Below are 25,396 nucleotides of genomic sequence, written 5' to 3'. Positions count from 1 at the left end.
ACAATATTGTATAGATAATAAATAAATATACAATTAGAATATTGTGTGCATAATAAATAAATATAAAATTAGAATATTGTGACCGTAATAAATAAATACAAAATTAGAATATTGTGTACAAATAGATAAATATTTTAAAAAAGAAAAGGATGGAGAAAAATTTGCCTTCCCAGTGCCTACACATATTAACGCTCAGCAAACTGGGAGATAAAAGTCGACTGCACTCCCACTGGGAACGCTCAACCGCACGAGCATGAGTCGATACGTTGTAAATGAAGCCTTGGAAATCACACGCAAGCGATTCCATAAATCTATAAAATACCATTCTACGGATTGCATTTTGCTATTTGACTCAAAAAAAAGTTTTAATATTTATTTCATAATAAAAAAAATAATAATGATGATGGAAAAAAAACACGCCAAACAGGTTTTCTTTATTTCTCACAAAACTTTATTGCCACGTGAACCCGAGTGCTAGAGTTTGTAGATTTTACTTTAGAAAGATTGTTTGAGTCAGCAAAGATATTTTTTGCCTAGATGGGGATCCCAAACAGCTCCTGAAATTAATTAATGAAATTAATTAATCCATTCACTACCCGGGTGACAGAATGGGTTTAAAGAAATTAGGGGCACAGAAGGGAAAAAATTAAGAGAGACAGGGTAGGGACGCTTAACGATTTCCAAAAAAATTCATTTAATCAAAAATTCAAATAGCGACAAAGATTTGCAGAGTCCCAGAGAGTTAACAGCAGAAGCGGAAAGGGAAATGAAGACGGTTTAGGAAAAAATTACAGAAAAAACATGTAAATAGGGTGGATCCAAATCTTCGTGGTCTTCTATTCGTATTGCTTTCCTGAATTTCTCCTACAGGAATTTTAATTTTAATAATTTTAATTTTTAATTTTTAATTTAATTTAATCCAGAGGGAAGATGCTATTTTAGAATGACTCTTCTTAAGACAAAAACCAAGTAAAAAAAAACTGGATCAGACCGGATGCACCTGGATCAAACTGGATCAAACCAGTGTAGACAGGTTCAAAACCGGATCAAGCCTGATCAGACCGGATCAAACTGGTTCAAACTGGATCAAAGAATGAAAACTCATGGAGAAAAGATCTCTGGATTAATTATGAAAGGTAAACGGAGACTTTGTCAACGAGCAGGTAGAGGCCCAGCAGGGATTATTATATTTCTATTTCAATATCGATGAAATAAAAGACTGCTAGGAGTGGGCGGGGCTAGGGGTGGTGGTGGGGACAGGGGTGGGCGGTGCTAGGAGTGGGCGTGGCTGGGGTTGGGAGCTGGCCAGGGGTGCGCAGTGCTAGGAGTTGGCCTGGCTTGGGTTTGGGGCGGGCCAGGTGTGAGGCATTGCTAGGTGTGGGCGGTGCTAGGAGTGGGCATGGCTAGGGTTGTGGCGGGGCCAGGGGTGCGGCATTGCTAAGGGGTGGGCGGTGCTGTGATTGGGGCTTGCTTAGGGTTTGGTTTAGGCCTAGGGTTAGGGCGTGGCTAGGGGTGGGGCGGGGTGTGGGGAGCCACTCCACTACTCCGCAGGACTACATCTCCCATGATTCCACGTGACGACCATTTTGCCTGTAGTCAGCGATGATTCGGTCCAGAAGGATGTCCCTGGCCTCAAAGGCCGGGGTCCTCCCTTCCTGCCTGCCCGCTGCTATCTCCCATGATTCCCCGGGGCGTCCATTTTGACTGTAGTCAGGGATGGACTCGGTCCGGCACGATGTCCCTGGCCTCAAAGGCCGGGCTCCTTCCTTCCTGTTTGCCCGGTGCTCCGCGGGACTACATCTCCCATGATCCCCTGTGCCTGCCAATTTCCCCCACTTACAGCCCCCCCAACTGCTCTGCATCTATATTCAATCATCCGCCTATTTCATCGATGTTAATTAGATTCATATTTAAAACTAGTTAATATCATGGACGATTAATTATGTTGAATAATAAATAGATCGTTTGTATTCAATCAGTGAGGCGGGGCGGGGGAGGGGAGAGGACAGAGCTCTGTGTCCCCGCGGCGCCGCATCTGCTTCCCACCTGGAAAATTAGAATATTGTACACATAATAAATAAATAAATATAAAAATTAGGATATTGTGTACATCATAAATCAATAAATATTTTTTAAAAATAAATAAAAATAAAAAATAAACACCTCTTCTATACACAAAGGATAGAGAAGCAGAGGGAGAAACAAGAGAAACTTTGTATTTCACAACAGCGACAAACAGCATAAAGTAACTTGGGGTCACCATAACTGATAATGAAAAATCCATTTGATAAGACTTTAAGGCTTTGAAGAAAACCTGAAAAGGACCCAAAAATATTGAAAAATCTCCCAAAGTCTTGTAGGAGTAGGATCAACAAATATGGGAGCTACAGCAATGGCGATCTATAAATTTGATACATTACCCGTGAAAACGTAAAATAAATTTTTACAGACCTTGAGGAAACAACAATATTCAACTTTATAAAAAAAAAAAAAAACCAAAAAATGTCTTTTTTTTTTTTTTTGAAAAACAGGGGAAAATACGCACAGTGATTTTTTTGGGGGGAAATGTGTGCGTGGTATTCCTGGATAATTCCTACTGGTTTGGGGCACGAATCATCTTATAGGGACCCGAAGAAAATTTAGGATTATTTCCTTTGAAAAACAGGATGAACCCACAGCCTCTCGTTTTCAGAAGCAAATACTCTTCTCCAGAGTAACATTGCTTTTGAATTTCATTCGAGGTATTTCAAAAATATTTACCTTGAATTAAGTAATTCATTAATAAACAAATATCCTTTCTCGCCGCGGTTGCCACTCCTCACGACTCAAACCATGAAAAGATAACATGATAGCATAGAGTGTCACTATTCTCCGTGTATCTGTATTTTTGTACTTGATTTTAATTTAATTTTAATTGACTCACGAAGATCTGTCTGTCTCTGCCCTCCAGGCTTGTGCTACCACACCCAGCAACTCTCTTTATTCCTTATTTTTCGATTTTTACTTTAAGAACTTCAACTTTTAGCCTGCCCATATTTTTAACACATTGTAAATCATTTTAAAACTTTTCTTGGTGCTGAAGAGATGGCTCAGAGGTTAAGAGCACGGCCTGCTCTCCCAGAGGTCCTGGGTTCGAGTCCCTGCCACCTCATGGTGGCTCACAACCATCTGTGATGGGTTCTGGCGCCCTCTGCTGGCGTGAGGGCATACACGCAGACAGAATACTGTATACATAATAAGTAAATATAAAATTAGAATATTGTATACATAATAAATAAATGTAAAAATTAGAACATTGTATACATAATAAATGAATGTAAAAATTAGAATATTGTATACATAATAAATAAATGTAAAAATTAGAATATTTTATACATAATTAATAAACATAAAATTAGAATATTGTATACATATTAAATAAATAAATAAATATAAGGATTACAATATTGTATACATAATAAATATAAAAATTAGAATATTGTGTGCATAACAAATATATAAATTAGAATATTGTGTGCATAATAAATATATAAATTAGAATATTGTGTGCATAATAAATAAATATGAAAATTAGAATCTTGTGTACATTCTAAATCAATATCAAAATTAGAATACTGTATACATATTAAATAAATAAATATAAAGATTACAATATTGTATACATAATAAATATAAAAATTAGAATATTGTGTGCATAACAAATATATAAATTAGAATATTGTGTGCATAATAAATATATAAATTAGAATATTGTGTGCATAATAAATAAATATGAAAATTAGAATCTGTGTACATTCTAAATCAATATCAAAATTAAAATACTGTATAAATATTATATAAATAAATATAAAGATTAGAATATTGTATACATAATAAATATAAAAATTAGAATATTGTGTGCATAATAAATATAAAATAAGAATATTGTATACATAATAAATATAAAATTAGAATATTGTATACTTAATAAATAAATATGAAAATTAGAATATTGTGTACATTTTAAATAAATATAAAAATTAGAATATTGTATACATAATAGATACATATAAATAGTAGAATATTGTATGCATAATAAATACATGTAAAAATTACAATATTGTATAGATAATAAATAAATATACAATTAGAATATTGTGTGCATAATAAATAAATATAAAATTAGAATATTGTGACCGTAATAAATAAATACAAAATTAGAATATTGTGTACAAATAGATAAATATTTTAAAAAAGAAAAGGATGGAGAAAAATTTGCCTTCCCAGTGCCTACACATATTAACGCTCAGCAAACTGGGAGATAAAAGTCGACTGCACTCCCACTGGGAACGCTCAGCCGCACGAGCATGAGTCGATACGTTGTAAATGAAGCCTTGGAAATCACACGCAAGCGATTCCATAAATCTATAAAATACCATTCTACGGATTGCATTTTGCTATTTGACTCAAAAAAAAGTTTTAATATTTATTTCATAATAAAAAAAATAATAATGATGATGGAAAAAAAACACGCCAAACAGGTTTTCTTTATTTCTCACAAAACTTTATTGCCACGTGAACCCGAGTGCTAGAGTTTGTAGATTTTACTTTAGAAAGATTGTTTGAGTCAGCAAAGATATTTTTTGCCTAGATGGGGATCCCAAACAGCTCCTGAAATTAATTAATGAAATTAATTAATCCATTCACTACCCGGGTGACAGAATGGGTTTAAAGAAATTAGGGGCACAGAAGGGAAAAAATTAAGAGAGACAGGGTAGGGACGCTTAACGATTTCCAAAAAAATTCATTTAATCAAAAATTCAAATAGCGACAAAGATTTGCAGAGTCCCAGAGAGTTAACAGCAGAAGCGGAAAGGGAAATGAAGACGGTTTAGGAAAAAATTACAGAAAAAACATGTAAATAGGGTGGATCCAAATCTTCGTGGTCTTCTATTCGTATTGCTTTCCTGAATTTCTCCTACAGGAATTTTAATTTTAATAATTTTAATTTTTAATTTTAAATTTAATTTAATCCAGAGGGAAGATGCTATTTTAGAATGACTCTTCTTAAGACAAAAACCAAGTAAAAAAAAACTGGATCAGACCGGATGCACCTGGATCAAACTGGATCAAACCAGTGTAGACAGGTTCAAAACCGGATCAAGCCTGATCAGACCGGATCAAACTGGTTCAAACTGGATCAAAGAATGAAAACTCATGGAGAAAAGATCTCTGGATTAATTATGAAAGGTAAACGGAGACTTTGTCAACGAGCAGGTAGAGGCCCAGCAGGGATTATTATATTTCTATTTCAATATCGATGAAATAAAAGACTGCTAGGAGTGGGCGGGGCTAGGGGTGGTGGTGGGGACAGGGGTGGGCGGTGCTAGGAGTGGGCGTGGCTGGGGTTGGGAGCTGGCCAGGGGTGCGCAGTGCTAGGAGTTGGCCTGGCTTGGGTTTGGGGCGGGCCAGGTGTGAGGCATTGCTAGGTGTGGGCGGTGCTAGGAGTGGGCATGGCTAGGGTTGGTGGCGGGGCCAGGGGTGCGGCATTGCTACCGGGTGGGCGGTGCTGTGATTGGGGTTTGCTTAGGGTTTGGTTTAGGCCTAAGGTTAGGGCGTGGCTAGGGGTGGGGCGGGGTGTGGGGAGCCACTCCACTACTCCGCAGGACTACATCTCCCATGATTCCACGTGACGACCATTTTGCCTGTAGTCAGCGATGATTCGGTCCAGAAGGATGTCCCTGGCCTCAAAGGCCGGGGTCCTCCCTTCCTGCCTGCCCGCTGCTATCTCCCATGATTCCCCGGGGCGTCCATTTTGACTGTAGTCAGGGATGGACTCGGTCCGGCACGATGTCCCTGGCCTCAAAGGCCGGGCTCCTTCCTTCCTGTTTGCCCGGTGCTCCGCGGGACTACATCTCCCATGATCCCCTGTGCCTGCCAATTTCCCCCACTTACAGCCCCCCCAACTGCTCTGCATCTATATTCAATCATCCGCCTATTTCATCGATGTTAATTAGATTCATATTTAAAACTAGTTAATATCATGGACGATTAATTATGTTGAATAATAAATAGATCGTTTGTATTCAATCAGTGAGGCGGGGCGGGGGAGGGGAGAGGACAGAGCTCTGTGTCCCCGCGGCGCCGCATCTGCTTCCCACCTGGAAAATTAGAATATTGTACACATAATAAATAAATAAATATAAAAATTAGGATATTGTGTACATCATAAATCAATAAATATTTTTTAAAAATAAATAAAAATAAAAAATAAACACCTCTTCTATACACAAAGGATAGAGAAGCAGAGGGAGAAACAAGAGAAACTTTGTATTTCACAACAGCGACAAACAGCATAAAGTAACTTGGGGTCACCATAACTGATAATGAAAAATCCATTTGATAAGACTTTAAGGCTTTGAAGAAAACCTGAAAAGGACCCAAAAATATTGAAAAATCTCCCAAGGTCTTGTAGGAGTAGGATCAACAAATATGGGAGCTACAGCAATGGCGATCTATAAATTTGATACATTACCCGTGAAAACGTAAAATAAATTTTTACAGACCTTGAGGAAACAACAATATTCAACTTTATAAAAAAAAAAAACCAAAAAATGTCTTTTTTTTTTTTTTGAAAAACAGGGGAAAATACGCACAGTGATTTTTTTGGGGGGAAATGTGTGCGTGGTATTCCTGGATAATTCCTACTGGTTTGGGGCACGAATCATCTTATAGGGACCCGAAGAAAATTTAGGATTATTTCCTTTGAAAAACAGGATGAACCCACAGCCTCTCGTTTTCAGAAGCAAATACTCTTCTCCAGAGTAACATTGCTTTTGAATTTCATTCGAGGTATTTCAAAAATATTTACCTTGAATTAAGTAATTCATTAATAAACAAATATCCTTTCTCGCCGCGGTTGCCACTCCTCACGACTCAAACCATGAAAAGATAACATGATAGCATAGAGTGTCACTATTCTCCGTGTATCTGTATTTTTGTACTTGATTTTAATTTAATTTTAATTGACTCACGAAGATCTGTCTGTCTCTGCCCTCCAGGCTTGTGCTACCACACCCAGCAACTCTCTTTATTCCTTATTTTTCGATTTTTACTTTAAGAACTTCAACTTTTAGCCTGCCCATATTTTTAACACATTGTAAATCATTTTAAAACTTTTCTTGGTGCTGAAGAGATGGCTCAGAGGTTAAGAGCACGGCCTGCTCTCCCAGAGGTCCTGGGTTCGAGTCCCTGCCACCTCATGGTGGCTCACAACCATCTGTGATGGGTTCTGGCGCCCTCTGCTGGCGTGAGGGCATACACACAGACAGAATACTGTATACATAATAAGTAAATATAAAATTAGAATATTGTATACATAATAAATAAATGTAAAAATTAGAACATTCTATACATAATAAATGAATGTAAAAATTAGAATATTGTATACATAATAAATAAATGTAAAATTAGAATATTTTATACATAATTAATAAACATAAAATTAGAATATTGTATACATATTAAATAAATAAATAAATAAATATAAAGATTACAATATTGTATACATAATAAATATAAAAATTAGAATATTGTGTGCATAACAAATATATAAATTAGAATATTGTGTGCATAATAAATATATAAATTAGAATATTGTGTGCATAATAAATAAATATGAAAATTAGAATCTTGTGTACATTCTAAATCAATATCAAAATTAGAATACTGTATACATATTAAATAAATAAATATAAAGATTACAATATTGTATACATAATAAATATAAAAATTAGAATATTGTGTGCATAACAAATATATAAATTAGAATATTGTATGCATAATAAATATATAAATTAGAATATTGTGTGCATAATAAATAAATATGAAAATTAGAATCTGTGTACATTCTAAATCAATATCAAAATTAGAATACTGTATACATATTAAATAAATAAATATAAAGATTACAATATTGTATACATAATAAATATAAAAATTAGAATATTGTGTGCATAATAAATATAAAATAAGAATATTGTATACATAATAAATATAAAATTAGAATATTGTATACTTAATAAATAAATATGAAAATTAGAATATTGTGTACATTTTAAATAAATATAAAAATTAGAATATTGTATACATAATAGATACATATAAATAGTAGAATATTGTATGCATAATAAATACATGTAAAAATTACAATATTGTATAGATAATAAATAAATATACAATTAGAATATTGTGTGCATAATAAATAAATATAAAATTAGAATATTGTGACCGTAATAAATAAATACAAAATTAGAATATTGTGTACAAATAGATAAATATTTTAAAAAAGAAAAGGATGGAGAAAAATTTGCCTTCCCAGTGCCTACACATATTAACGCTCAGCAAACTGGGAGATAAAAGTCGACTGCACTCCCACTGGGAACGCTCAACCGCACGAGCATGAGTCGATACGTTGTAAATGAAGCCTTGGAAATCACACGCAAGCGATTCCATAAATCTATAAAATACCATTCTACGGATTGCATTTTGCTATTTGACTCAAAAAAAGTTTTAATATTTATTTCATAATAAAAAAAATAATAATGATGATGGAAAAAAAACACGCCAAACAGGTTTTCTTTATTTCTCACAAAACTTTATTGCCACATGAACCCGAGTGCTAGAGTTTGTAGATTTTACTTTAGAAAGATTGTTTGAGTCAGCAAAGATATTTTTTGCCTAGATGGGGATCCCAAACAGCTCCTGAAATTAATTAATGAAATTAATTAATCCATTCACTACCCGGGTGACAGAATGGGTTTAAAGAAATTAGGGGCACAGAAGGGAAAAAATTAAGAGAGACAGGGTAGGGACGCTTAACGATTTCCAAAAAAATTCATTTAATCAAAAATTCAAATAGCGACAAAGATTTGCAGAGTCCCAGAGAGTTAACAGCAGAAGCGGAAAGGGAAATGAAGACGGTTTAGGAAAAAATTACAGAAAAAACATGTAAATAGGGTGGATCCAAATCTTCGTGGTCTTCTATTCGTATTGCTTTCCTGAATTTCTCCTACAGGAATTTTAATTTTAATAATTTTAATTTTTAATTTTTAATTTAATTTAATCCAGAGGGAAGATGCTATTTTAGAATGACTCTTCTTAAGACAAAAACCAAGTAAAAAAAAACTGGATCAGACCGGATGCACCTGGATCAAACTGGATCAAACCAGTGTAGACAGGTTCAAAACCGGATCAAGCCTGATCAGACCGGATCAAACTGGTTCAAACTGGATCAAAGAATGAAAACTCATGGAGAAAAGATCTCTGGATTAATTATGAAAGGTAAACGGAGACTTTGTCAACGAGCAGGTAGAGGCCCAGCAGGGATTATTATATTTCTATTTCAATATCGATGAAATAAAAGACTGCTAGGAGTGGGCGGGGCTAGGGGTGGTGGTGGGGACAGGGGTGGGCGGTGCTAGGAGTGGGCGTGGCTGGGGTTGGGAGCTGGCCAGGGGTGCGCAGTGCTAGGAGTTGGCCTGGCTTGGGTTTGGGGCGGGCCAGGTGTGAGGCATTGCTAGGTGTGGGCGGTGCTAGGAGTGGGCATGGCTAGGGTTGGTGGCGGGGCCAGGGGTGCGGCATTGCTAAGGGGTGGGCGGTGCTGTGATTGGGGCTTGCTTAGGGTTTGGGTTAGGCCTAAGGTTAGGGCGTGGCTAGGGGTGGGGCGGGGTGTGGGGAGCCACTCCACTACTCCGCAGGACTACATCTCCCATGATTCCACGTGACGACCATTTTGCCTGTAGTCAGCGATGATTCGGTCCAGAAGGATGTCCCTGGCCTCAAAGGCCGGGGTCCTCCCTTCCTGCCTGCCCGCTGCTATCTCCCATGATTCCCCGGGGCGTCCATTTTGACTGTAGTCAGGGATGGACTCGGTCCGGCACGATGTCCCTGGCCTCAAAGGCCGGGCTCCTTCCTTCCTGTTTGCCCGGTGCTCCGCGGGACTACATCTCCCATGATCCCCTGTGCCTGCCAATTTCCCCCACTTACAGCCCCCCCAACTGCTCTGCATCTATATTCAATCATCCGCCTATTTCATCGATGTTAATTAGATTCATATTTAAAACTAGTTAATATCATGGACGATTAATTATGTTGAATAATAAATAGATCGTTTGTATTCAATCAGTGAGGCGGGGCGGGGGAGGGGAGAGGACAGAGCTCTGTGTCCCCGCGGCGCCGCATCTGCTTCCCACCTGGAAAATTAGAATATTGTACACATAATAAATAAATAAATATAAAAATTAGGATATTGTGTACATCATAAATCAATAAATATTTTTTAAAAATAAATAAAAATAAAAAATAAACACCTCTTCTATACACAAAGGATAGAGAAGCAGAGGGAGAAACAAGAGAAACTTTGTATTTCACAACAGCGACAAACAGCATAAAGTAACTTGGGGTCACCATAACTGATAATGAAAAATCCATTTGATAAGACTTTAAGGCTTTGAAGAAAACCTGAAAAGGACCCAAAAATATTGAAAAATCTCCCAAAGTCTTGTAGGAGTAGGATCAACAAATATGGGAGCTACAGCAATGGCGATCTATAAATTTGATACATTACCCGTGAAAACGTAAAATAAATTTTTACAGACCTTGAGGAAACAACAATATTCAACTTTATAAAAAAAAAAAAAAACCAAAAAATGTCTTTTTTTTTTTTTTTGAAAAACAGGGGAAAATACGCACAGTGATTTTTTTGGGGGGAAATGTGTGCGTGGTATTCCTGGATAATTCCTACTGGTTTGGGGCACGAATCATCTTATAGGGACCCGAAGAAAATTTAGGATTATTTCCTTTGAAAAACAGGATGAACCCACAGCCTCTCGTTTTCAGAAGCAAATACTCTTCTCCAGAGTAACATTGCTTTTGAATTTCATTCGAGGTATTTCAAAAATATTTACCTTGAATTAAGTAATTCATTAATAAACAAATATCCTTTCTCGCCGCGGTTGCCACTCCTCACGACTCAAACCATGAAAAGATAACATGATAGCATAGAGTGTCACTATTCTCCGTGTATCTGTATTTTTGTACTTGATTTTAATTTAATTTTAATTGACTCACGAAGATCTGTCTGTCTCTGCCCTCCAGGCTTGTGCTACCACACCCAGCAACTCTCTTTATTCCTTATTTTTCGATTTTTACTTTAAGAACTTCAACTTTTAGCCTGCCCATATTTTTAACACATTGTAAATCATTTTAAAACTTTTCTTGGTGCTGAAGAGATGGCTCAGAGGTTAAGAGCACGGCCTGCTCTCCCAGAGGTCCTGGGTTCGAGTCCCTGCCACCTCATGGTGGCTCACAACCATCTGTGATGGGTTCTGGCGCCCTCTGCTGGCGTGAGGGCATACACGCAGACAGAATACTGTATACATAATAAGTAAATATAAAATTAGAATATTGTATACATAATAAATAAATGTAAAAATTAGAACATTGTATACATAATAAATGAATGTAAAAATTAGAATATTGTATACATAATAAATAAATGTAAAAATTAGAATATTTTATACATAATTAATAAACATAAAATTAGAATATTGTATACATATTAAATAAATAAATAAATAAATATAAAGATTACAATATTGTATACATAATAAATATAAAATTAGAATATTGTGTGCATAACAAATATATAAATTAGAATATTGTGTGCATAATAAATATATAAATTAGAATATTGTGTGCATAATAAATAAATATGAAAATTAGAATCTTGTGTACATTCTAAATCAATATCAAAATTAGAATACTGTATACATATTAAATAAATAAATATAAAGATTACAATATTGTATACATAATAAATATAAAAATTAGAATATTGTGTGCATAACAAATATATAAATTAGAATATTGTGTGCATAATAAATATATAAATTAGAATATTGTGTGCATAATAAATAAATATGAAAATTAGAATTTGTGTACATTCTAAATCAATATCAAAATTAGAATACTGTATACATATTAAATAAATAAATATAAAGATTACAATATTGTATACATAATAAATATAAAAATTAGAATATTGTGTGCATAATAAATATAAAATAAGAATATTGTATACATAATAAATATAAAATTAGAATATTGTATACTTAATAAATAAATATGAAAATTAGAATATTGTGTACATTTTAAATAAATATAAAAATTAGAATATTGTATACATAATAGATACATATAAATAGTAGAATATTGTATGCATAATAAATACATGTAAAAATTACAATATTGTATAGATAATAAATAAATATACAATTAGAATATTGTGTGCATAATAAATAAATATAAAATTAGAATATTGTGACCGTAATAAATAAATACAAAATTAGAATATTGTGTACAAATAGATAAATATTTTAAAAAAGAAAAGGATGGAGAAAAATTTGCCTTCCCAGTGCCTACACATATTAACGCTCAGCAAACTGGGAGATAAAAGTCGACTGCACTCCCACTGGGAACGCTCAACCGCACGAGCATGAGTCGATACGTTGTAAATGAAGCCTTGGAAATCACACGCAAGCGATTCCATAAATCTATAAAATACCATTCTACGGATTGCATTTTGCTATTTGACTCAAAAAAAAGTTTTAATATTTATTTCATAATAAAAAAAATAATAATGATGATGGAAAAAAAACACGCCAAACAGGTTTTCTTTATTTCTCACAAAACTTTATTGCCACGTGAACCCGAGTGCTAGAGTTTGTAGATTTTACTTTAGAAAGATTGTTTGAGTCAGCAAAGATATTTTTTGCCTAGATGGGGATCCCAAACAGCTCCTGAAATTAATTAATGAAATTAATTAATCCATTCACTACCCGGGTGACAGAATGGGTTTAAAGAAATTAGGGGCACAGAAGGGAAAAAATTAAGAGAGACAGGGTAGGGACGCTTAACGATTTCCAAAAAAATTCATTTAATCAAAAATTCAAATAGCGACAAAGATTTGCAGAGTCCCAGAGAGTTAACAGCAGAAGCGGAAAGGGAAATGAAGACGGTTTAGGAAAAAATTACAGAAAAAACATGTAAATAGGGTGGATCCAAATCTTCGTGGTCTTCTATTCGTATTGCTTTCCTGAATTTCTCCTACAGGAATTTTAATTTTAATAATTTTAATTTTTAATTTTAAATTTAATTTAATCCAGAGGGAAGATGCTATTTTAGAATGACTCTTCTTAAGACAAAAACCAAGTAAAAAAAAACTGGATCAGACCGGATGCACCTGGATCAAACTGGATCAAACCAGTGTAGACAGGTTCAAAACCGGATCAAGCCTGATCAGACCGGATCAAACTGGTTCAAACTGGATCAAAGAATGAAAACTCATGGAGAAAAGATCTCTGGATTAATTATGAAAGGTAAACGGAGACTTTGTCAACGAGCAGGTAGAGGCCCAGCAGGGATTATTATATTTCTATTTCAATATCGATGAAATAAAAGACTGCTAGGAGTGGGCGGGGCTAGGGGTGGTGGTGGGGACAGGGGTGGGCGGTGCTAGGAGTGGGCGTGGCTGGGGTTGGGAGCTGGCCAGGGGTGCGCAGTGCTAGGAGTTGGCCTGGCTTGGGTTTGGGGCGGGCCAGGTGTGAGGCATTGCTAGGTGTGGGCGGTGCTAGGAGTGGGCATGGCTAGGGCTGAAGCGGGGCCAGGGGTGCGGCATTGCTAAGGGGTGGGCGGTGCTGTGATTGGGGCTTGCTTAGGGTTTGGGTTAGGCCTAAGGTTAGGGCGTGGCTAGGGGTGGGGCGGGGTGTGGGGAGCCACTCCACTACTCCGCAGGACTACATCTCCCATGATTCCTCGTGACGACGATGTTGCCTGTAGTCAGCGATGGACTCGGTCCAGCAGGATGTCCCTGGCCTCAAAGGCTGGGCTCCTTCCTTCCTGCCTGCCCGCTGCTGTCTCCCATGATTCCCCGGCGCATCCATTTTGACTTAGTTAGGGATGGACTCGGTCCAGCAGGATGTCCCTGGCCTCAAAGGCCGGGCTCCTTCCTTCCTGTTTGCCCGGTGCTCCGCGGGACTACATCTCCCATGATCCCCTGTGCCTGCCAATTTCCCCCACTTACAGCCCCCCCAACTGCTCTGCATCTATATTCAATCATCCGCCTATTTCATCGATGTTAATTAGATTCATATTTAAAACTAGTTAATATCATGGACGATTAATTATGTTGAATAATAAATAGATCGTTTGTATTCAATCAGTGAGGCGGGGCGGGGGAGGGGAGAGGACAGAGCTCTGTGTCCCCGCGGCGCCGCATCTGCTTCCCACCTGGAAAATTAGAATATTGTACACATAATAAATAAATAAATATAAAAATTAGGATATTGTGTACATCATAAATCAATAAATATTTTTTAAAAATAAATAAAAATAAAAAATAAACACCTCTTCTATACACAAAGGATAGAGAAGCAGAGGGAGAAACAAGAGAAACTTTGTATTTCACAACAGCGACAAACAGCATAAAGTAACTTGGGGTCACCATAACTGATAATGAAAAATCCATTTGATAAGACTTTAAGGCTTTGAAGAAAACCTGAAAAGGACCCAAAAATATTGAAAAATCTCCCAAAGTCTTGTAGGAGTAGGATCAACAAATATGGGAGCTACAGCAATGGCGATCTATAAATTTGATACATTACCCGTGAAAACGTAAAATAAATTTTTACAGACCTTGAGGAAACAACAATATTCAACTTTATAAAAAAAAAAAAAAACCAAAAAATGTCTTTTTTTTTTTTTTTGAAAAACAGGGGAAAATACGCACAGTGATTTTTTTGGGGGGAAATGTGTGCGTGGTATTCCTGGATAATTCCTACTGGTTTGGGGCACGAATCATCTTATAGGGACCCGAAGAAAATTTAGGATTATTTCCTTTGAAAAACAGGATGAACCCACAGCCTCTCGTTTTCAGAAGCAAATACTCTTCTCCAGAGTAACATTGCTTTTGAATTTCATTCGAGGTATTTCAAAAATATTTACCTTGAATTAAGTAATTCATTAATAAACAAATATCCTTTCTCGCCGCGGTTGCCACTCCTCACGACTCAAACCATGAAAAGATAACATGATAGCATAGAGTGTCACTATTCTCCGTGTATCTGTATTTTTGTACTTGATTTTAATTTAATTTTAATTGACTCACGAAGATCTGTCTGTCTCTGCCCTCCAGGCTTGTGCTACCACACCCAGCAACTCTCTTTATTCCTTATTTTTCGATTTTTACTTTAAGAACTTCAACTTTTAGCCTGCCCATATTTTTAACACATTGTAAATCATTTTAAAACTTTTCTTGGTGCTGAAGAGATGGCTCAGAGGTTAAGAGCACGGCCTGCTCTCCCAGAGGTCCTGGGTTCGAGTCCCTGCCACCTCATGGTGGCTCACAACCATCTGTGATGGGTTCTGGCGCCCTCTGCTGGCGTGAGGGCATACACGCAGACAGAATACTGTATACATAATAAGTAAATATAAAATTAGAATATTGTATACATAATAAATAAATGTAAAAATTAGAACATTGTATACATAATAAATGAATGTAAAAATTAGAATATTGTATACATAATAAATAAATGTAAAAATTAGAATATTTTATACATAATTAATAAACATAAAATTAGAATATTGTATACATATTAAATAAATAAATATAAACATTACAATATTGTATACATAATAAATATAAAATTAGAATATTGTGTGCATAACAAATATATAAATTAGAATATTGTGTGCATAATAAATATATAAATTAGAATATTGTGTGCATAATAAATAAATATGAAAATTAGAATCTTGTGTACATTCTAAATCAATATCAAAATTAGAATACTGTATACATATTAAATAAATAAATATAAAGATTACAATATTGTATACATAATAAATATAAAAATTAGAATATTGTGTGCATAACAAATATATAAATTAGAATATTGTGTGCATAATAAATATATAAATTAGAATATTGTGTGCATAATAAATAAATATGAAAATTAGAATTTGTGTACATTCTAAATCAATATCAAAATTAGAATACTGTATACATATTAAATAAATAAATATAAAGATTACAATATTGTATACATAATAAATATAAAAATTAGAATATTGTGTGCATAATAAATATAAAATAAGAATATTGTATACATAATAAATATAAAATTAGAATATTGTATACTTAATAAATAAATATGAAAATTAGAATATTGTGTACATTTTAAATAAATATAAAAATTAGAATATTGTATACATAATAGATACATATAAATAGTAGAATATTGTATGCATAATAAATACATGTAAAAATTACAATATTGTATAGATAATAAATAAATATACAATTAGAATATTGTGTGCATAATAAATAAATATAAAATTAGAATATTGTGACCGTAATAAATAAATACAAAATTAGAATATTGTGTACAAATAGATAAATATTTTAAAAAAGAAAAGGATGGAGAAAAATTTGCCTTCCCAGTGCCTACACATATTAACGCTCAGCAAACTGGGAGATAAAAGTCGACTGCACTCCCACTGGGAACGCTCAACCGCACGAGCATGAGTCGATACGTTGTAAATGAAGCCTTGGAAATCACACGCAAGCGATTCCATAAATCTATAAAATACCATTCTACGGATTGCATTTTGCTATTTGACTCAAAAAAAAGTTTTAATATTTATTTCATAATAAAAAAAATAATAATGATGATGGAAAAAAAACACGCCAAACAGGTTTTCTTTATTTCTCACAAAACTTTATTGCCACGTGAACCCGAGTGCTAGAGTTTGTAGATTTTACTTTAGAAAGATTGTTTGAGTCAGCAAAGATATTTTTTGCCTAGATGGGGATCCCAAACAGCTCCTGAAATTAATTAATGAAATTAATTAATCCATTCACTACCCGGGTGACAGAATGGGTTTAAAGAAATTAGGGGCACAGAAGGGAAAAAATTAAGAGAGACAGGGTAGGGACGCTTAACGATTTCCAAAAAAATTCATTTAATCAAAAATTCAAATAGCGACAAAGATTTGCAGAGTCCCAGAGAGTTAACAGCAGAAGCGGAAAGGGAAATGAAGACGGTTTAGGAAAAAATTACAGAAAAAACATGTAAATAGGGTGGATCCAAATCTTCGTGGTCTTCTATTCGTATTGCTTTCCTGAATTTCTCCTACAGGAATTTTAATTTTAATAATTTTAATTTTTAATTTTAAATTTAATTTAATCCAGAGGGAAGATGCTATTTTAGAATGACTCTTCTTAAGACAAAAACCAAGTAAAAAAAAACTGGATCAGACCGGATGCACCTGGATCAAACTGGATCAAACCAGTGTAGACAGGTTCAAAACCGGATCAAGCCTGATCAGACCGGATCAAACTGGTTCAAACTGGATCAAAGAATGAAAACTCATGGAGAAAAGATCTCTGGATTAATTATGAAAGGTAAACGGAGACTTTGTCAACGAGCAGGTAGAGGCCCAGCAGGGATTATTATATTTCTATTTCAATATCGATGAAATAAAAGACTGCTAGGAGTGGGCGGGGCTAGGGGTGGTGGTGGGGTGCTGGCCAGGGGTGCGCAGTGCTAGGAGTGGGCGGGGCCAGGGGTTGGGAGCTGGCCAGGGGTGCGCAGTGCTAGGAGTTGGCCTGGCTTGGGTTTGGGGCGGGCCAGGGGTGCAGCATTGCTAGGGGTGGACGTGGCCAGGGTTTGGGGCAGGGCCAGGGGTGCGGTAGAGCTATGGGGTGGGCGGTGCAAAAGTGGGCGTGGCTAGGCGTTGGGGCCAAGCGGGGTGTGTGGCATGGCTATGGGGTGGGCGGTGCTTGGAGTGGGGCGTGGCTAGGGCTGAAGCGGGGCCAGGTGTGAGGCATTGCTAGGTGTGGGCGGTGCTAGGAGTGGGCATGGCTAGGGCTGAAGCGGGGCCAGGGGTGCGGCATTGCTACCGGGTGGGCGGTGCTGTGATTGGGGCTTGCTTAGGGTTTGGTTTAGGCCTAAGGTTAGGGCGTGGCTAGGGGTGGGGCGGGGTGTGGGGAGCCACTCCACTACTCCGCAGGACTACATCTCCCATGATTCCACGTGACGACGATGTTGCCTGTAGTCAGCGATGGACTCGGTCCAGAAGGATGTCCCTGGCCTCAAAGGCCGGGGTCCTCCCTTCCTGCCTGCCCGCTGCTATCTCCCATGATTCCCCGGGGCGTCCATTTTGACTGTAGTCAGGGATGGACTCGGTCCGGCACGATGTCCCTGGCCTCAAAGGCCGGGCTCCTTCCTTCCTGTTTGCCCGGTGCTCCGCGGGACTACATCTCCCATGATCCCCTGTGCCTGCCAATTTCCCCCACTTACAGCCCCCCCAACTGCTCTGCATCTATATTCAATCATCCGCCTATTTCATCGATGTTAATTAGATTCATATTTAAAACTAGTTAATATCATGGACGATTAATTATGTTGAATAATAAATAGATCGTTTGTATTCAATCAGTGAGGCGGGGCGGGGGAGGGGAGAGGACAGAGCTCTGTGTCCCCGCGGCGCCGCATCTGCTTCCCACCTGGAAAATTAGAATATTGTACACATAATAAATAAATAAATATAAAAATTAGGATATTGTGTACATCATAAATCAATAAATATTTTTTAAAAATAAATAAAAATAAAAAATAAACACCTCTTCTATACACAAAGGATAGAGAAGCAGAGGGAGAAACAAGAGAAACTTTGTATTTCACAACAGCGACAAACAGCATAAAGTAACTTGGGGTCACCATAACTGATAATGAAAAATCCATTTGATAAGACTTTAAGGCTTTGAAGAAAACCTGAAAAGGACCCAAAAATATTGAAAAATCTCCCAAGGTCTTGTAGGTGTAGGATCAACAAATATGGGAGCTACAGCAATGGCGATCTATAAATTTGATACATTACCCGTGAAAACGTAAAATAAATTTTTACAGACCTTGAGGAAACAACAATATTCAACTTTATAAAAAAAAAAAAACCAAAAAATGTCTTTTTTTTTTTTTTTGAAAAACAGGGGAAAATACGCACAGTGATTTTTTGGGGGGGAAATGTGTGCGTGGTATTCCTGGATAATTCCTACTGGTTTGGGGCACGAATCATCTTATAGGGACCCGAAGAAAATTTAGGATTATTTCCTTTGAAAAACAGGATGAACCCACAGCCTCTCATTTTCAGAAGCAAATACTCTTCTCCAGAGTAACATTGCTTTTGAATTTCATTCGAGGTATTTCAAAAATATTTACCTTGAATTAAGTAATTCATTAATAAACAAATATCCTTTCTCGCCGCGGTTGCCACTCCTCACGACTCAAACCATGAAAAGATAACATGATAGCATAGAGTGTCACTATTCTCCGTGTATCTGTATTTTTGTACTTGATTTTAATTTAATTTTAATTGACTCACGAAGATCTGTCTGTCTCTGCCCTCCAGGCTTGTGCTACCACACCCAGCAACTCTCTTTATTCCTTATTTTTCGATTTTTACTTTAAGAACTTCAACTTTTAGCCTGCCCATATTTTTAACACATTGTAAACCATTTTAAAACTTTTCTTGGTGCTGAAGAGATGGCTCAGAGGTTAAGAGCACGGCCTGCTCTCCCAGAGGTCCTGGGTTCGAGTCCCTGCCACCTCATGGTGGCTCACAACCATCTGTGATGGGTTCTGGCGCCCTCTGCTGGCGTGAGGGCATACACGCAGACAGAATACTGTATACATAATAAGTAAATATAAAATTAGAATATTGTATACATAATAAATAAATGTAAAAATTAGAACATTGTATACATAATAAATGAATGTAAAAATTAGAATATTGTATACATAATAAATAAATGTAAAAATTAGAATATTTTATACATAATTAATAAACATAAAATTAGAATATTGTATACATATTAAATAAATAAATAAATAAATATAAAGATTACAATATTGTATACATAATAAATATAAAAATTAGAATATTGTGTGCATAACAAATATATAAATTAGAATATTGTGTGCATAATAAATATATAAATTAGAATATTGTGTGCATAATAAATAAATATGAAAATTAGAATCTTGTGTACATTCTAAATCAATATCAAAATTAGAATACTGTATACATATTAAATAAATAAATATAAAGATTACAATATTGTATACATAATAAATATAAAAATTAGAATATTGTGTGCATAATAAATATAAAATAAGAATATTGTATACATAATAAATATAAAATTAGAATATTGTATACTTACTAAATAAATATGAAAATTAGAATATTGTGTACATTTTAAATAAATATAAAAATTAGAATATTGTATACATAATAGATACATATAAATAGTAGAATATTGTATGCATAATAAATACATGTAAAAATTACAATATTGTATAGATAATAAATAAATATACAATTAGAATATTGTGTGCATAATAAATAAATATAAAATTAGAATATTGTGACCGTAATAAATAAATACAAAATTAGAATATTGTGTACAAATAGATAAATATTTTAAAAAAGAAAAGGATGGAGAAAAATTTGCCTTCCCAGTGCCTACACATATTAACGCTCAGCAAACTGGGAGATAAAAGTCGACTGCACTCCCACTGGGAACGCTCAACCGCACGAGCATGAGTCGATACGTTGTAAATGAAGCCTTGGAAATCACACGCAAGCGATTCCATAAATCTATAAAATACCATTCTACGGATTGCATTTTGCTATTTGACTCAAAAAAAAGTTTTAATATTTATTTCATAATAAAAAAAATAATAATGATGATGGAAAAAAAACACGCCAAACAGGTTTTCTTTATTTCTCACAAAACTTTATTGCCACGTGAACCCGAGTGCTAGAGTTTGTAGATTTTACTTTAGAAAGATTGTTTGAGTCAGCAAAGATATTTTTTGCCTAGATGGGGATCCCAAACAGCTCCTGAAATTAATTAATGAAATTAATTAATCCATTCACTACCCGGGTGACAGAATGGGTTTAAAGAAATTAGGGGCACAGAAGGGAAAAAATTAAGAGAGACAGGGTAGGGACGCTTAACGATTTCCAAAAAAATTCATTTAATCAAAAATTCAAATAGCGACAAAGATTTGCAGAGTCCCAGAGAGTTAACAGCAGAAGCGGAAAGGGAAATGAAGACGGTTTAGGAAAAAATTACAGAAAAAACATGTAAATAGGGTGGATCCAAATCTTCGTGGTCTTCTATTCGTATTGCTTTCCTGAATTTCTCCTACAGGAATTTTAATTTTAATAATTTTAATTTTTAATTTTTAATTTAATTTAATCCAGAGGGAAGATGCTATTTTAGAATGACTCTTCTTAAGACAAAAACCAAGTAAAAAAAAACTGGATCAGACCGGATGCACCTGGATCAAACTGGATCAAACCAGTGTAGACAGGTTCAAAACCGGATCAAGCCTGATCAGACCGGATCAAACTGGTTCAAACTGGATCAAAGAATGAAAACTCATGGAGAAAAGATCTCTGGATTAATTATGAAAGGTAAACGGAGACTTTGTCAACGAGCAGGTAGAGGCCCAGCAGGGATTATTATATTTCTATTTCAATATCGATGAAATAAAAGACTGCTAGGAGTGGGCGGGGCTAGGGTGGTGGTGGGGACAGGAGTGGGCGGTGCTAGGAGTGGGCGTGGCTGGGGTTGGGAGCTGGCCAGGGGTGCGCAGTGCTAGGAGTTGGCCTGGCTTGGGTTTGGGGCGGGCCAGGTGTGAGGCATTGCTAGGTGTGGGCGGTGCTAGGAGTGGGCATGGCTAGGGTTGGTGGCGGGGCCAGGGGTGCGGCATTGCTAAGGGGTGGGCGGTGCTGTGATTGGGGTTTGCTTAGGGTTTGGGTTAGTCCTAGGGTTAGGGCGTGGCTAGGGGTGGGGCGGGGTGTGGGGAGCCACTCCACTACTCTGCAGGACTACATCTCCCATGATTCCTCGTGACGACGATGTTGCCTGTAGTCAGCGATGGACTCGGTCCAGCAGGATGTCCCTGGCCTCAAAGGCCGGGCTCCTTCCTTCCTGCCTGCCCGCTGCTGTCTCCCATGATTCCCCGGCGCATCCATTTTGACTTAGTTAGGGATGGACTCGGTCCAGCAGGATGTCCCTGGCCTCAAAGGCCGGGCTCCTTCCTTCCTGCCTGCCCACTGCTATCTACCATGATTCCCCGGGGCGTCTATTTTGACTGTAGTCAGGGATGGACTCGGTCCGGCAGGATGTTCCTGCTGGGCAGGTAGAGGCCCAGCAGGGATTATTATATTTCTATTTCAATATCGATGAAATAAAAGACTGCTAGGAGTGGGCGGGGCCAGGGGTGGTGGCGGGGACAGGGGTGGGCGGGGCTAGGAGTGGGCGTGGCTGGGGTTGGGAGCTGGCCAGGGGTGCGCAGTGCTAGGAGTTGGCCTGGCTTGGGTTTGGGGCGGGCCAGGGGTGCAGCATTGCTAGGGGTGGACGTGGCCAGGGTTTGGGGCAGGGCCAGGGGTGCGGTAGAGCTATGGGGTGGGCGGTGCAAAAGTGGGCGTGGCTAGGCGTTGGGGCCAAGCGGGGTGTGTGGCATGGCTATGGGGTGGGCGGTGCTTGGAGTGGGGCGTGGCTAGGGCTGAAGCGGGGCCAGGTGTGAGGCATTGCTAGGTGTGGGCGGTGCTAGGAGTGGGCATGGCTAGGGCTGAAGCGGGGCCAGGGGTGCGGCATTGCTACCGGGTGGGCGGTGCTGTGATTGGGGCTTGCTTAGGGTTTGGGTTAGGCCTAAGGTTAGGGCGTGGCTAGGGGTGGGGCGGGGTGTGGGGAGCCACTCCACTACTCCGCAGGACTACATCTCCCATGATTCCACGTGACGACGATGTTGCCTGTAGTCAGCGATGGACTCGGTCCAGAAGGATGTCCCTGGCCTCAAAGGCCGGGGTCCTCCCTTCCTGCCTGCCCGCTGCTATCTCCCATGATTCCCCGGGGCGTCCATTTTGACTGTAGTCAGGGATGGACTCGGTCCGGCACGATGTCCCTGGCCTCAAAGGCCGGGCTCCTTCCTTCCTGTTTGCCCGGTGCTCCGCGGGACTACATCTCCCATGATCCCCTGTGCCTGCCAATTTCCCCCACTTACAGCCCCCCCAACTGCTCTGCATCTATATTCAATCATCCGCCTATTTCATCGATGTTAATTAGATTCATATTTAAAACTAGTTAATATCATGGACGATTAATTATGTTGAATAATAAATAGATCGTTTGTATTCAATCAGTGAGGCGGGGCGGGGGAGGGGAGAGGACAGAGCTCTGTGTCCCCGCGGCGCCGCATCTGCTTCCCACCTGGAAAATTAGAATATTGTACACATAATAAATAAATAAATATAAAAATTAGGATATTGTGTACATCATAAATCAATAAATATTTTTTAAAAATAAATAAAAATAAAAAATAAACACCTCTTCTATACACAAAGGATAGAGAAGCAGAGGGAGAAACAAGAGAAACTTTGTATTTCACAACAGCGACAAACAGCATAAAGTAACTTGGGGTCACCATAACTGATAATGAAAAATCCATTTGATAAGACTTTAAGGCTTTGAAGAAAACCTGAAAAGGACCCAAAAATATTGAAAAATCTCCCAAGGTCTTGTAGGAGTAGGATCAACAAATATGGGAGCTACAGCAATGGCGATCTATAAATTTGATACATTACCCGTGAAAACGTAAAATAAATTTTTACAGACCTTGAGGAAACAACAATATTCATCTTTATAAAAAAAAAAAACCAAAAAATGTCTTTTTTTTTTTGAAAAACAGGGGAAAATACGCACAGTGATTTTTTGGGGGGGAAATGTGTGCGTGGTATTCCTGGATAATTCCTACTGGTTTGGGGCACGAATCATCTTATAGGGACCCGAAGAAAATTTAGGATTATTTCCTTTGAAAAACAGGATGAACCCACAGCCTCTCGTTTTCAGAAGCAAATATTCTTCTCCAGAGTAACATTGCTTTTGAATTTCATTCGAGGTATTTCAAAAATATTTACCTTGAATTAAGTAATTCATTAATAAACAAATATCCTTTCTCGCCGCGGTTGCCACTCCTCACGACTCAAACCATGAAAAGATAACATGATAGCATAGAGTGTCACTATTCTCCGTGTATCTGTATTTTTGTACTTGATTTTAATTTAATTTTAATTGACTCACGAAGATCTGTCTGTCTCTGCCCTCCAGGCTTGTGCTACCACACCCAGCAACTCTCTTTATTCCTTATTTTTCGATTTTTACTTTAAGAACTTCAACTTTTAGCCTGCCCATATTTTTAACACATTGTAAATCATTTTAAAACTTTTCTTGGTGCTGAAGAGATGGCTCAGAGGTTAAGAGCACGGCCTGCTCTCCCAGAGGTCCTGGGTTCGAGTCCCTGCCACCTCATGGTGGCTCACAACCATCTGTGATGGGTTCTGGCGCCCTCTGCTGGCGTGAGGGCATACACGCAGACAGAATACTGTATACATAATAAGTAAATATAAAATTAGAATATTGTATACATAATAAATAAATGTAAAAATTAGAACATTGTATACATAATAAATGAATGTAAAAATTAGAATATTGTATACATAATAAATAAATGTAAAAATTAGAATATTTTATACATAATTAATAAACATAAAATTAGAATATTGTATACATATTAAATAAATAAATAAATAAATATAAAGATTACAATATTGTATACATAATAAATATAAAAATTAGAATATTGTGTGCATAACAAATATATAAATTAGAATATTGTGTGCATAATAAATATATAAATTAGAATATTGTGTGCATAATAAATAAATATGAAAATTAGAATCTTGTGTACATTCTAAATCAATATCAAAATTAGAATACTGTATACATATTAAATAAATAAATATAAAGATTACAATATTGTATACATAATAAATATAAAAATTAGAATATTGTGTGCATAACAAATATATAAATTAGAATATTGTGTGCATAATAAATATATAAATTAGAATATTGTGTGCATAATAAATAAATATGAAAATTAGAATCTGTGTACATTCTAAATCAATATCAAAATTAGAATACTGTATACATATTAAATAAATAAATATAAAGATTACAATATTGTATACATAATAAATATAAAAATTAGAATATTGTGTGCATAATAAATATAAAATAAGAATATTGTATACATAATAAATATAAAATTAGAATATTGTATACTTAATAAATAAATATGAAAATTAGAATATTGTGTACATTTTAAATAAATATAAAAATTAGAATATTGTATACATAATAGATACATATAAATAG

This window comes from Microtus pennsylvanicus, chromosome 17, assembly GCF_037038515.1.
Source record: "Microtus pennsylvanicus isolate mMicPen1 chromosome 17, mMicPen1.hap1, whole genome shotgun sequence".
Lineage (NCBI taxonomy): Eukaryota > Metazoa > Chordata > Mammalia > Rodentia > Cricetidae > Microtus > Microtus pennsylvanicus.
This window is presented reverse-complemented; position numbering follows the sequence as displayed.